This window comes from Ixodes scapularis, unplaced genomic scaffold, assembly GCF_016920785.2.
Source record: "Ixodes scapularis isolate PalLabHiFi unplaced genomic scaffold, ASM1692078v2 PGA_scaffold0__279_contigs__length_252992795, whole genome shotgun sequence".
NCBI lineage: Eukaryota > Metazoa > Arthropoda > Arachnida > Ixodida > Ixodidae > Ixodes > Ixodes scapularis.
Genome location: NW_024609835.1, coordinates 162,132,933 through 162,147,176, shown reverse-complemented (window position 1 = coordinate 162,147,176; position 14,244 = coordinate 162,132,933). Strand labels below are relative to the sequence as shown.

The following is a 14,244-nucleotide window of genomic DNA, read 5'->3' as shown; positions in this document are numbered from 1 at the left end:
GCGTGAGCGCGACTTAAACCAACCAGCTCTCAATCGGCGGCTTTCGGGCGGAAAGAAAATAAGTTTTGAGCCGCAAATTGTGCTCTGGGTAGTTGGGCCCTTGTATGTCAAGTACAAATAAAAACCTTGACGAGGATAAGTACCTTGTTAGTGTACCTTTACGTTATCTGCTAACACACCAAAAATTGAAAGGCTGCAACTATTGTTTGGTGTGCGCAGGCTGCCACTATTGTTTGGAATTTGACATTGGAAGCGATCACCAAACCTGTGGTTTCTTATAGCCGCGTCCCATAGAGCGACAGACAGCAACAAACGACAGCGACGCACGACAACGAGTGACAGACGACACCGACAGACAGCCTGTTAGTCGAAGTCCGCCATCCCACTTGACGGACACGGCGCAGAACACGGGGACAAGGAAACCTGTTTCCCAGTGGGACTGGAGTTGTCAATAAAACACTTCAAAATACACAGACAAACCGAGTCTGGCGACGCAGTTTTCGTGTTTTGCTCTTTGGGCATAAAGCGCGCCGACAAACACGGCGAAAGTGGAGACGATTGCTTTATTTCTTGATTAAAGCTTCCGCTTGTCTTCATTTGTCGTTGACGACTTTCCGCAAACAGTCGTGACAATCGACACCAAACTTTTTCCGAACTAGAATACCCGAATCGTTCCTTTTTTGGGTCGTTGGAGGAATTCTAGGTGAGCGCCACGGAATTTTACGCTGATTTTGAGGATGTTTATAACTTCACATCCGAATTATCGAGGGCAGGCGTTTTTGGGAGGACAATACGGCATCCCGATTATGACAGAACGTGATGACAAGTCTCTCGTCAGCCGGAATGGTTTGCCGCGGAACGTCGTGTCCTACTTCGTTGTGAGCGCTCGGTCTTAGCTTGGTCAGTCCTCAAACATGAGTGTATCCATTCTGAGGCAGGGGCGCAGACCTCGGCGTCTTAAAGCATCACCTCGCGCGCCATGCTTTTGCGAGCAAAACCAGCTACAGAAATTTCCCTTGCGCAACACGACCGCACGGCACCAGCAAGCAAGGCGCGCCCGCGACCACTACGCGCAATCGAGGGACAGGAACTGCAGGAACGAGGAGTGGCCGCCAAGGGCTTCTCTGAAGTTCGAGCGGCGGAGCGAGGCACGGGAAAAACAGGAGGAACGGAAGGAGGGTGGGAAGGGAGGGAAAGCACAAGCGGGCGAGGAGGATAAGTTTGTCTCCGAGACATGTTTCTCAGTAGGACTGTTTGCTGCACTTCAAGTCTAACGGCAGACAAGAACTCGTCCGTCGTCGATTGTTTGTCGGCACTTGTCGGCGATTGTCGCGGGTGTTGGTCGTTGCAGTGGGACAGCATCGGCGACACGGAACTTTGTGGTGTCGTCGGACAAAAATCGGTGTTTGTCGCTCTAGTGGGACGAGGCTATTAGCAAATCTCAAATTGTTTTGCTGCCATACAAATCCTAATATTGACCGGTAGATGAAAGACGATTTGGGTCAGGCACCATCAGAAGCCTCAAGACCTCTCTTCTCATTTGTGTGTGGGCAAGAAGTTGTCACCGAAATATTGCCCGAACGTAGACTGGGAAACAAATCTAATTTTATTCCGTTAGTCTATAATGAACTTCCGTTAGTCGATAATGAGCGGTAATGGTCCCAGATCTAATCAACTGATGTGAATGACCTAAGCCATTTTGGCGCACATTTCGGAGCAACCAAAACAGTGTTTGGAGCAGCAAAAGCAGCTTTTAGACCAGCCGGGACAGTATTTCGGAGCAGCACAAGTGGATTTTGGAGCAGATATTCTTAGGAAAATAAAAATATTTGTTTTTAAGTGCTGTACAAACAAAGGGCACTTCGTGTTTTGTTGAGTTCTGATGTGACGTGTTGAGAGGGAACTCGCTGTTTCTGTTTTTTACTGCACAGACGTCCCACAGGTGTTCAGTGCTGTAGGCATTGCCAAGCAATTTCGAAAAACCGCTTGCCACCGTTTTACTGGTTCCCGACGGGACAGATTTTCGTCAAAAGAAAGTAAACGTAAAAAAACAAATTGCAAGCGTCCCAGCTGCTGCCTCGGTTTAGTTTTGGTTTTGAAAGGCGACCTAAAGTGGTCCTTTGGCGCAGGCTTGGCGCAGATTACCCATGTTTTGGCGAAATGTAGCATGATGTAGCAGTGTTAGCCCATTGGCGCAGCAATCAAATCACTGAAAGAGAAATCTCGCTCTCACCCATGACCAAAATAGTACCCCCGGGGATCATTCTGGCCACCGACAGGTTGACCTCAAGTTAGCTAGCTCTTCTGCACTCCCAATAAAGACCCGGTAGGTACAAAAATCAAATAAAAAGCGAGTATCAGACGCTATTCTTTTTTTGTCGCCAATGGCTCCATTACATGAGCTAAATCTTGACGCGAAAGAAATCAAGTGAGCTGGAAAACACTTCCTCCGCACATAGAATGACATGGGGCAAACATCTGTCAACATGGCATCTAGCTTAGTGTTTGAGAGGAAGCAAGCTAGATGCTTCCCTTCCTAACAACACTCGGACATACTAAGCATGTTTGTCTTTCACAATGTCCTTGACCTTCATTTTATTTTACCACTAGACTCTGTAGGAGAAAGCAGGTGATCCCAAATCGCTTCTAGATTTTGTTGCCGTGAAAGCGAACTTACCTCTAGGGGTCATGCCTGACTTTTCTGCTTCTGCTGCCGCTGCAGAAGTGGATGCCACTCCCCTGGCAACAGGGAGCACTCTGGTGCTGATAGAAGAGAGTAAAAATGTGTTAAACTCAGACTCGGGATCAGCTGTGCGTGTTCTTGGCAGTAAGTAATGTAGCATATTACCGTCGGTGCTGAATCTAGCCCTTGAGGAACGCCAGATACCTGAACAGGTGCCATGTTGGCACGGGAACATCATCGCGGCCAACACCGCTTCGGTCACTTTGTTTCTTTTACTCTCTTGCATACTTGGCCCCCAATGCCCGCCAAGCCTGACAGCAGGCACTAGAGTCGCTGCCTAAAGTTAAAGAAGTAAATGTGGCATAAATAATTAAAGTGTCGCTTATGAAGACAAGTTTTAGAACAGAAATCAAGATCGAACTAGATTTCTCATACAACTTCAATTAGGACCCACACAACACAAATGTATCCCAGGGACGTCCTACGGAAGTCCCACCGGGATGGCAGCGACATCCCAGAGATAGCCCAGATTCCCCCCTAAACTTCCCGTAGACGTCCCAAATGGCACTGGAAACAATGGCATGGGAGGTTCCCACGGAGGTTCCGTGGACATCCCTTCGCACTCTCATGGGATGCGAGTAGGACTACTTTGGGAGGTATTATCCCACATGGGATGGCTATGGGACTTGCACAGGACAGCTCATTCTGGTTTGCGGATGCCATTTGAATTTACTCGAAACCACTGGAGCCAGTGTTCCCAGCCGCCAACACAGGCAACGCACATTCCACGTTCTGGTGTAAGGGAGACATGGCATATGCTGTATTGAAGGAAAGTAAATCTCACTATGGTGAGTGTTAAGAGTTTTACACGGCATGACAACTGGGGTCTCTTGAAGCCTCACAGCTGTAAATACAGTTCTTACTGAGGATTTTACCAAAGACCCCTGAAAAACAGCATCATTACTTGCATGCTATACTGATTCTCAAGTATTCACTTAACGAAATGAGTGACGCCTGCTGTTTACTAGAATGTAAAACACACTGCAAGTGAAGACGGCCCTTTTGCAAGACTCCAGAAAGGGTTCTCTTTAACAAAAAAGCAACTCCAATCTGTAGGAAAAGGGAACATCTATTTTATTTGCACAGACCATTTCCCGGTTCTTACAGACTATCCGTAGCTTTCAGGCCATCTTGCTTTCAGGCCATCTTGCTTTCACAGATCCTCCCCGGGTTCTTCCACATCCCTAGAAGATAGAACAAGCTGATAAGCTGAATTCCCCGTTAAAACTGCCTTGTTTAATGTCTGCTTAAATTATTAATTATCGTAGTGCGACCATGTTTGTAGCTTTTTAGGTAGACACCTCAACCAAAGAAAATGAAGCTCATTTGAGAGTGGTATGCTCCATTTTTTAATATGCTCCGAACCGTGGCCATATATTTTAGAGTTGGACATGCAACGTGCAATTTCATGAACCTTAACATTGCAACCTCAGCTGAACACAAATGAATAAGCTTACTTATTGCAATGCTTTTGAAGCCTCTCCTGAGCATGGCGCAGCCATGGCATTGTAGTGACTTCAACTTCCTTCAGGGTACCAACAGCCACCTCCTTCGGCTTGCTCGCTGTAATGCAAGCTGTAAAAAACTTTAGGGTTAAAATCTAGCAGAAGCAAATGTGTTACTTAGCTGCAGCACCATGTCTTATAGCATGTTTTTATTAATTCAAACCAACAGGAAATGAAATTAACCAATTGTAAATGAGTTTCTTATAAACGTTCCACACACACAAAATAAAAATCATGAATGATACCATTACACTGCATGGGTGCATACCACACATCACTTTGCAGAACTGTAGACTGGAGAACTTTCCCTTTGTCTTGGTCCCATAGCATGTGAAAGCTGCCCCCACTTCGTGGCACAGCATTTTGCGAAGAATTCGGGCAGTTTTATCTTTCGCATCATCACCCACAATTATTTGCATCTGCTACTTCTGAGATAAAATACCAAAGATAGTAAATGTAAACTTGCTGGACGTGGGAATGGGTCGCCTCTACTGCAGGAGGGTGTATGAAGGCCTCAGAGGCCGTACAAAAGTAGTATGGATTTATCATCCTTATAAAAAAGAGTGCATCTCAAACGTGAGCTAACCAGTTGGACCCTTTTTTGTTCGCATGCATTCAACCCTTTCTCAAAGGCAAGGAATTCCTGTAGGGTCTTGAACTGTGCAAAGCTTAGAGGTTCAGCAGGTGGCCCATCCACATGGTGTAACATGTCGGTGATCATCATCAGCTGCTCAGATTGGTGTTGTTGGGTTTGACTCATGATGTGTAGTGACATCAGTACTTGTATCATAAAGCCTAGAACGAGTGCACACAAAGTAGTACGTAAGGCGACCCCAGCAGACGAACATATGTTAGACCAAGAGGTATCTAGTCTTAAGAAAACAATTGAATGTCACACCACTCAATTGCTGGCTGGATGTTCATATACTCGGGCCATGAGTGTAAGGCTGTCCGTCTTTCAAATTGTGGTCACCTGTGAAACAGCAAAAGTATCCTTAAATAGGATTTGGAGCACCATCTGAACAATGGAACATAATAGTAAGAGAAAGATCTATAGTGTGTTCAAATAGAAAAAGGAATTGTTTTTTTGAAAACGGGATATACCAAAAACATTCGGATTTATTACCGTGTTCTTGGCTCGCTTGCTCATGTCTCGGAGTCAAAAGGGACATGGAACGGCCTCCTGGCAAAGAAATTGTGCGTAAACTGCGGTTCAAGCCTGATCTGTATAACAATGCACATCCACAGCAAACAGGTTCAAACTTAGTCCCAACTATTGCAAATAGACTAAGACTAATAACTTATCTGTCCATGAAGACCTACAGTTAGTAACCCTCCACTGTCTAGAGATGGAATGGTTCCCGGGAGAAAAGAGATATGTAACAGAGCTCTTCTAGCACTGAATTACCACAATATGGTAGATATGAAAAGGCACTCGAGATAATAATTTCTAAAGCAGTGCAATCAGCCAAGCGAAGTACGGGATATGCTGGTTTGTAAACAAGTTCCCTCAATAAAGTACAGGTTAGGTTCCTGTCTTCCATAAAGAAATCAAGCAAACAAAAAACAAACTTTTTCCCCCATGTTCCCACCAACCAGGTGACTTGCTCGCTTGACTACGAGGCGACGTTTCTGTATGGAATGCACGGCGAGTATCTGATAAAAAAATCTTGTGTGCACCACATTAAAAAGTACCATAAAATACTGGGCGTTCGCCCATTTCACACCAAGCGCCCACCCCCAAGTATTGTAGCATCTCAAAGATTACGTGCAGTACAAATATAGGTGAAATTTATCACCCTAACGAGAATCACCCCCCCCCCCCCTTTTTCGCGATTACCTCCAAATTTTGAGGGCGCTTGCTCGGTACATTACGGTATATACAATTAAGAAAATATCACCACAAAAAAGGCAAAGCTATCCTTGAAAAGTTCCGAGAAAAATATCCAAAAGTGATAAATGTTTGTTACCATGTGTCCGCTATTTAGAGGAATCACAGGTTGCTGAACGGCGCCGAGTTGACAGCTCTCCACAAGGCTCGCGGCGACAGCCTGAAAGAGAAATGATGCATTTTCCGTACTTTCAAGATAATACAAGAAAGAAAACCCCACGATGGAAAAGTTATCCTCGAGCGGTGTTGAGAAAAATCTCCAAAAATAATAAATGTCTATTACCATGTGCCCACTCTTGACAGAAATAATTGGTTGCTGATCGGTGTCGAGGTGACAGCTCTCCACGAGGCTCACGGCGACTGCCTGAAAGAGAAATCATGCATTTGAAATAGTTTAAACATAGTAGAAAGACAATTCCACCACAGAGAAGCCATCTGGGAGTGTTGAGAGAAAGCTCCAAAAGTAATAAATATCTATCACCATGTGTCCACTGTTCAGAGGAATAACTGGGTGCTGAACGGTGCTGAGGTGACAGCTCTCCACGAGACTCATGGCGGCTGACTGAAAAAGAAACCAAACATTTACCATACTTTAAACATGCTACAAGAAAGACAACTCCACCACAGGAAAGCGATCCTGGAGTGGTGTTGAGAAAAAGCTCGAAAAGTGATAAATGTTTTTTACCATGTGTCCACTCTTGAGAGAAATGACTGGTTGGTGAACGGTGTCGAGATGACAGCTCTCCCTGAGACTCACAGCGACTGCCTGAAAAATAAACCATGCATTCACCTTACTTTAAACATAATACAAGACAACCCCACCACATAAAAGCTCCAAAAGTGGTAGATGTTTATTACCGTGTGTCCGCTCTTGAGAGGAATAACTTGTTGGTGAATGGTGCTGAGGCGACAGTTTCTCATGAGATTTACGCCGACTGCCTGCAAGAGAGACCACGCACTGGCGGTAGGAGTGATGAATGTTTCGTACCATGTCTAGCCTCTCCACATGAATCCTTAGACATAGGAACTCTGAAGCGTGCGGACAAAAAAGATGACCACAAACACAAAGCTCCGTGTTGTGTCCATCTTTTTTGTCCCCACTCCAGGGTTACTATGTCTATCCTTTACCAGTTAGCCTGCCTACTGGCTTCAACTTCTATGAATCCTTGGTTGCTGATTGGTACCGAGGTATTGGATCGGCCTTTAAAAAGGCGGTGGCTACCTAAAAAGACATGATGAATTCATCATCGCTGAAATTACATGCTAAGAATACAGCACCAACCAAGGACCATTAAAGCAATTTTGCTAAGCCATTGAATCAAAGCACCAAAAGCAATTAACATTTACTACCGTGTGCTCGCTCGCCGGAGGGCTTGTCAGTCTTTTCTCGAACCTGGGGCGCTTTACGCCTGCAGCGGACGCCTGGAGAAATAAACATGCCCGAGCTATATTTGAAACAAGAACTTGAAGAACTCAGACATGTGAAATGTCAAAAAGCAAATACCTTCCATAGAGGTGCAGTCAGTTTGGTGCTTCCGGAGTAAACCACTCACTTTTCGTTGTTGGTTTAAACCATGGTGGAGTTGGCGGTTCGGGTGGCTAGTAGGTCTCTTCACCCTCAGATTTAGATTCACTATTCAAAATCCTCTTGGCTTTTTTCCTTCTCCCACGACCCATCTCCACGTCGCTACATAGGTCCGATCTCAACTCGGCCGTCGGCAACTTGCTTTTAGCTGTGTGGTAAGTGTCTGTAAAAAAGAAGGGATTGCTATGTCTCCACCAAGCATTCAGTTGCTAGAATATCTCCAGCAGTTTTTTTCACTACCATACCATCATAAGGAAGCAAAACGGGATTTCTTCCAATCTGGCTGTGGCTGGGGACCTTCCAAGGTGAGAGTACAAAGATTCTTGTGTGTCGCGGTCGGCCAAAAGCAGTCAGCCCCATCCAACCAGCTTAAATGAATAACGGCGACGGTATTGTCACCAACGAACTTGACAACTCCAAACTTTTTGTCTAGATAAATAAAAAAGAAAAATGCTGTCAACAAATGAAGATTGCAGATCAATATACAACCAAAGTTGAAAGAGGTGACAATACTGGAAATGAAGCAAAGGAAAGACAGCAAATTTCCCCTTGTAAGGCATTCGGACACATTTCTGGGTAACATCTGAAAGTGGCCACAATTTGGTGACGGAAGGGTTACACGCCGGCACAACACCAAGCATTGACGACGAACAGGGGTGGGTATACAAGTCACTTGAGCTCTCGAACCGCTTGCAGATCACCAGTGCCTGGCCAGACGTGGAGCAAAAAGCGCAGTTCTAGATCATGATGATGTCACCATCGTTGAGCATACAGGTGTTGTCATTGATGCGAGTCCTCAACGTTAATTTGTGAGGGATTTGAACAGCCTCGTATTCAGGGCCTCTACATCCAACAGTCAGTGGGCCATTGACGCGTTCATGGAAAAAGTGATTTTTTTCCTTGAACTTTGTCTTCGCAAACATACTTCTGCGTTCAGCGATCTTGTCGTAGAGTACCTCCAAGGGCCTCTCGGGTTTCCTTTGAAAGACTTTCAATGTCCCCATAAAGTTCTCAAAGGGGAATGCACTCCACCCATCCAAAGGTCCATGAGTGCGCGCATCATTCGCAATGTGGATAAGGTTGTGCACGTTATGCGACACCTTATCATTTCCATATAATGAAATGTAGGTCTCGACAAAATGTACAAGCAGTTGTTCAGTATAGTCCACATACTCAAGGCAAAGTTTTTGGGCTGCTGAGAATTGTGGTGGCAGCGTGCAGAGTCATGAATTTGAAAAAGAAAGGCTATAGAACTCTCGAGTAAAGAACAATGGGCCCTGTGTATAACACAAGAAGCCGAAATTCTACCTCCTTCCAGCGGTCTAAATCGAGCAGACTTCTGAGCTTTCGACCAAAATCAGAACAGATGTACCGTTCAATCCCAAGGTTGGCTAAAGATATAGCATCTCGTGCAGCCGTGCCTAACCGACACCTGCTGTCACCCTTAAGCCATAATATCAGGAGCTTAGAAACCACACAAAAACAGACAAGGTGCATATAGTCCAATGGAACGTTCTTCACTAGATCTATAGGAAGCTTTTCCAGTTCAGTTCTTCGGAAATGATGTTCCTCTTTTGCATGGCGTCGGAAACTCCAATCTGTTCTCTACGTGGCTTCAAGCTGCGGAAAGCACACGCGACCATTCAGAAAGTCACCTTCTGTTTGGCATTTTGTACAACTGAAGTAACCATTGTGGCCCTTGATGCCGAGGACATAAGACTTTGCGGGAGCATCACAGATGAGCGCAGAAAGCTCGATTCGAAAATGCCTGCCCTTGAAGATTAATCCGTCGCTCAGTGCTTCAATGATGTCGGACACAGCAGGCCGCAGAAATTCCTCCGCACAAACGGCTTTTGATTTGCCATAGTAAACACCAATGGGAAAGGGGTCACATTTCCCGCAATTGGTCACATGGCATAGCACAGGCCAGAACTGATCACGGGTGCTTTTTGTGAGCGGAAGACCGTCAATGTTTACATTGATCGTGATGACATCTGGCACAAAACATGCTCGTTTCAAAGTATCTTCAAGTCCTTCCTTCAAACCAAAATGGCAGTATTTGCCGGCTCCCATTTTCTCTACACATGCCTTTCTGGGGGTTTTAACCAGTGATCTAGCACTGCCGGGGATTGATGCAAAACAGGAATGCGTTTGCAAAATCTTCAGAAGCTCAGTGAGTGCGCGGTGAGGCGTAGCCGTGTCAAGAGCCGAGGTCCGGAGTTTTCCTACAATCAATTCATGAACGTCCGCATCCTCGCAATTTCTCTTCTCTTCATGTCGAATCGAGCTCTCCGGAATGTTCTGAGGCTGTAGGTCAGCTCGGTCGAATTCATTTGCCTCCGAGCTCTCAAACTCTGTGCCTGAGCTCTCCGGATTGTCCCCAGGCTGGACGTCAACTTGGTCGAATTCATCTGGCTCCGAGCTCGAGAGCTCGGAGCCTGAGCTCTCTGAAATTTGCCGAGGCCGGAGGTCAGCACTTTGGGCTTTATCTGGCTCCAAGCTCTCGAGGTCGGAGTTGAATGTTGGGAGCAGATGGCTCCGGTCTCTTGGGCCATGCTGCTCTTCAACCGGGATCGAGCCGTCGCCAAGCTGGCCCACTTGGAAAACTTCATCGGCCGTTAGAGCATGCAGATCTTCAAAGGCCCTTTTACGCGCTCGCCTATAAAACGTGGTTTTGGAGGTTGGTCCATCGGTAAGCAGAGGTTACACACCACGGCCTTTGCGTACACACAAGTGGCAAGAACACGCTTAACGCACTAAGTGGTACGTTTAAATACAAAACGTTACCTGGAGTAGCTCGTTGATTTTCCATGCTTTCCATGGGTGCAGCAACGCGCCAGAGGTACCAACGGTATTCCAAGCTCTGCTCGACTGTCTGTCAAATTCGCGTCCGTGTTTTTTTTTTTCATTTAAAGACCAGAAAAATCGGAGCGGAGAAAATAGCTTGGAGTTGGAAGACGTGGATCGGTTTCCGTTTTTTGGCGCGAAAAATGCTGGAGCATGACCAATGTGGCCAGACTCCAACTGACTTCGGTTGTACAGTAGTTATACATGCTCGGTCCAATGATAATAAAACTTAGTATGTACACGTTGATTAATTTTTGCTACCTCCCTCCACAGTTTTTTACAGTAGTGCATAGTTTAAGGAACGGACTAATACTAATGTCTAACGTTTTCTTTTTTTTTTTTTTAAATTGCAGTGCCGAAACTGAAACTAAGCTAATTTTTAGAGGAAACTTCAAGGGTATGTGGTTGTGCATTGTATTCAAGAAATGTCAAGCCGAACTTATCATTTTATGTGGGAAAAACGAAACTGGCCTCATTACGGAACAAGAAAAAAAGTTCTTCATAGTGCGTGTCCCCGTGTCCAACACGGAGGCACCCTCCGTGTCGGACCGTCGAACGCGGGGGTCGCTCGTGCATATACTTGGGGCATTGTACCGTTATTCTACAGACCGCTCGCTGTCCACCTTTACCATAATATTTTAAATTTCGGACGTCAACACAGAAGAACCTGCGTGGACCCTAGCGTCACAACAAAGCAAAAAAAAAAAAAAACACCAAATACTGCTAAAACTCTTTGTCCCTTTAAGATCCCCAGTTCATCCGGTGACCGATTTCCGAGGGACATCCCAGTGGGAACTTTTCGGGATCATTCACTAACAGATGTCCCACGGAGGTCCTAGGGATAGCAAAGTTGGAGTTTGCGAAGTCGGGAGGTTTTTGGAACACCCCTGGGATATGGTGTGTTGCCTGGGGACAGCCAATGGGTGTAACATACATGCATCAGGTTTGCTTGCCATCATTCAGCCAAAACTTTACAAACCTTTTTCAACTTCTTGAAATGTAGGAATTACACTTTTTATGTTCTACCAGCTTGATCTCTTTATTACTGATCGCTCGGTTAATATTCGTTTCCCATTTCGTACCATAATTTTGGCAAACGGTTATGCGAGGTACGCAAACGAGGTGCGAACACTAGGTTGGGGGTGGGTATGCGCTGCCCACTCCGTGGCAAACCGCCGAACAAAGAATCAGGGCCCCAGTTGGCGGGTTGGAATCCTAGCTGAGGAGCCCGCCATCTGACCGAGGATCATTGGAGAGAAGGCGCCGTGTAACCGAGATTTCAGTTTCACGTCCAAAGAATCCCAGGTGGTGTAAATTAATCGCTGAGGTATGCGATGGCCTTCCTTGGTTTGGCATGCAAAACAATCCAAACTTTTCTTTGCGAACGGCAGGGAAGTCTATTGGCAGTCCCACCTCTGGCGTGACCCAAAGCGAACCTTTGATAACTCTTTGGCGGCTTGCGAGCTTCGAGTGGGAACGCCCAGACGCGTGCAGCTGCGCGTTAACGCGAGCATGCACGCGCAACGAAAGCTTGGCAGAAGGCAACGAGCGCGCGACGAAGGCAGGGCATCTAGAGAGACGCCCTGGGTCGAGGCGTAAATTATATAGTTCTGTCAAGAGGTCATGCTCACGCAAGGCGATTCCAATTGCTTTCCATGAATTCTCGCGCTTTGCCGTGTCCCGGTAATCCATTCAGCTGGCATTCCACAACAACGGATACCGCTAAACTTCCTGAATTAGAGCTTCTTCCGAGCAAGGAGCCACCGGGGGAGCTGCAATGTTGTCAAAGGAAAACAGACTCACGATCGGCATACAACGCGCGCGGCTGCGCGCACCTCGACTCGTGATTGGTCTGTGGTTCCGGTCGTTCCCGTGCTCAAGGAGAAAGTTGAGTTCCTTTCAACTCCTTGCGTTGCGAACGAACACGAACGAAACGACCATTTGGCGCTCCGTTGCCATGGCAACTCGTCGTTCCAACCGGTTGCATTCGTTCGCAAGCATAGTGGTCGCTCCGAACGCAACTGTGTGAACGGGCCTTAATACGAATAAATGTCGCCGCATGTCTCAAATGAATTCTTTTATAAAGTAATTCAATTGCCTTGTAGCAATAAAACGAAGTTTCACCGGATTCGAACCCACGACCCTTCGGTTGCGAGCCAATCACGTCAGTGACTAAACCACGCAAGGCTTTTTTTTTTCTTTATTACAAAGGTGAGTATCACAAGTCACATAACAATAAAAATGCACTGCAAGACTTTTGCAGGGCATATTATAAAGCGCGCATTTCACGAAGCACTTTACAGATGCCGAGCCACTCAGGGCTTGAACTCGCGGGTGGAAAAAAAAAATTTTCCACTTGCTCAATTAGGCTGAAGAAATAAAAACGCACTTCTTTCTCATTGACGTCGGCATGCCTGACTGCCATGCGCGATCGCCACATGCTACAAAGTCCCAACAGAAAAAAAAAAAAAAAAAAAAAAAAAACATATCGTATGGGACACAGTCATCATTAGTTACGTTCAAGAAACGAGTGCCTGGAGGGCAAATGCTCAATTGCTTTTTTTCAAAGTTCGCTGAAGCAAATCCCCCCCCCCCCCCCGAAAAAAAAAAAAAAACTGCGTCCCAGCAAAAAATGGACACATGTTTGATGATTTCTGGTTGTTTGCATAAAAGACCGTCAGTCGACCATGGCACATCTACGTCTCTTTCTTTAAGCCATGCTTTCACGGGCAAAGTATTGGTGTAGTTTAAAAAAGAATGTCTTTACAGACGGTGGAACACACATACGCTTAACGCGCTTCAACACATCTTCACCGCCTTCACAAACGACACTCCGATACAGCGGCGGTGGGAAAATGCTTATCAACAAATCGCGAGCGAGCTTCTTTCTGTTTACTTCAGACAGGTACTCAAAAGAAAAACGAGCAGACAAAAAGTGCAGCGTTTCCACAACCTCCTTTTGAAATCCAACAAGTGTTGCTGGTTCACCGCCATAAGACGATACAAGAAAAGACGGCAAATGGGGTGACAGTCCCGTATGAAAGGGTGCTCTTGGTCGCGCAGAAACATGAAGCATGACACCAGCTGCCTCACAAACAAATGCGATAGCCCCAATCCTCCGTCGGCTACTCCATGAAAAAAGATTATCTCGCCTCATCGGCTTGACAGTTGATCTCCAGATAAAAGTGGCAAAAACATGGTGAAACGTCTGTACATTCATGCGGGCACAATGTATCGCTTACAAAACATACCAGAGCTTCGATACCAGAAAGACATTACGAACCGTCGCTCTGGCAAAAATAGACAGGTCACGCCTCTTCCAGCGAGAAGCGCGCCTGTCCAGGTCGGTTGCGACACCCGAGCAATAGGCTTTGTTTACCCGATAGCAGTCGAGTGGCACGCCGAGGTACGTGCAAGGCACACAGTCCCAGCACACGCCCTCAAACGTTGAAGGCGTTGTGGCCCACGCGCCATGCCAAAACCCGCGGCACTTGCTCCAATTTATAGCAGCCCCACCAGTAGCTTCACAAAACGTTTTCAATAAAGAAATCACGGCATTGACGCTTCGCTTGTCGGTAGTAAAAACGGCAATGTCATCCGCATAACTAATAACTTTAACCTCTTCATTTTCCCAATGGAAGCCCCGGCATTCCTTGCTATTCAGGATGCTTAA

The 14,244-nt window shown here is 46.2% G+C and overlaps 1 pseudogene; it reads right to left on the bottom strand.

Annotated features, from left to right (window-relative positions):
* Nucleotides 1-4,158: 4,158 nt before the first annotated feature.
* On the bottom strand, nucleotides 4,159-5,420 carry LOC120842455 (annotated as a pseudogene).
* Between the last annotated feature and the right edge of the window lie 8,824 nt (nucleotides 5,421-14,244).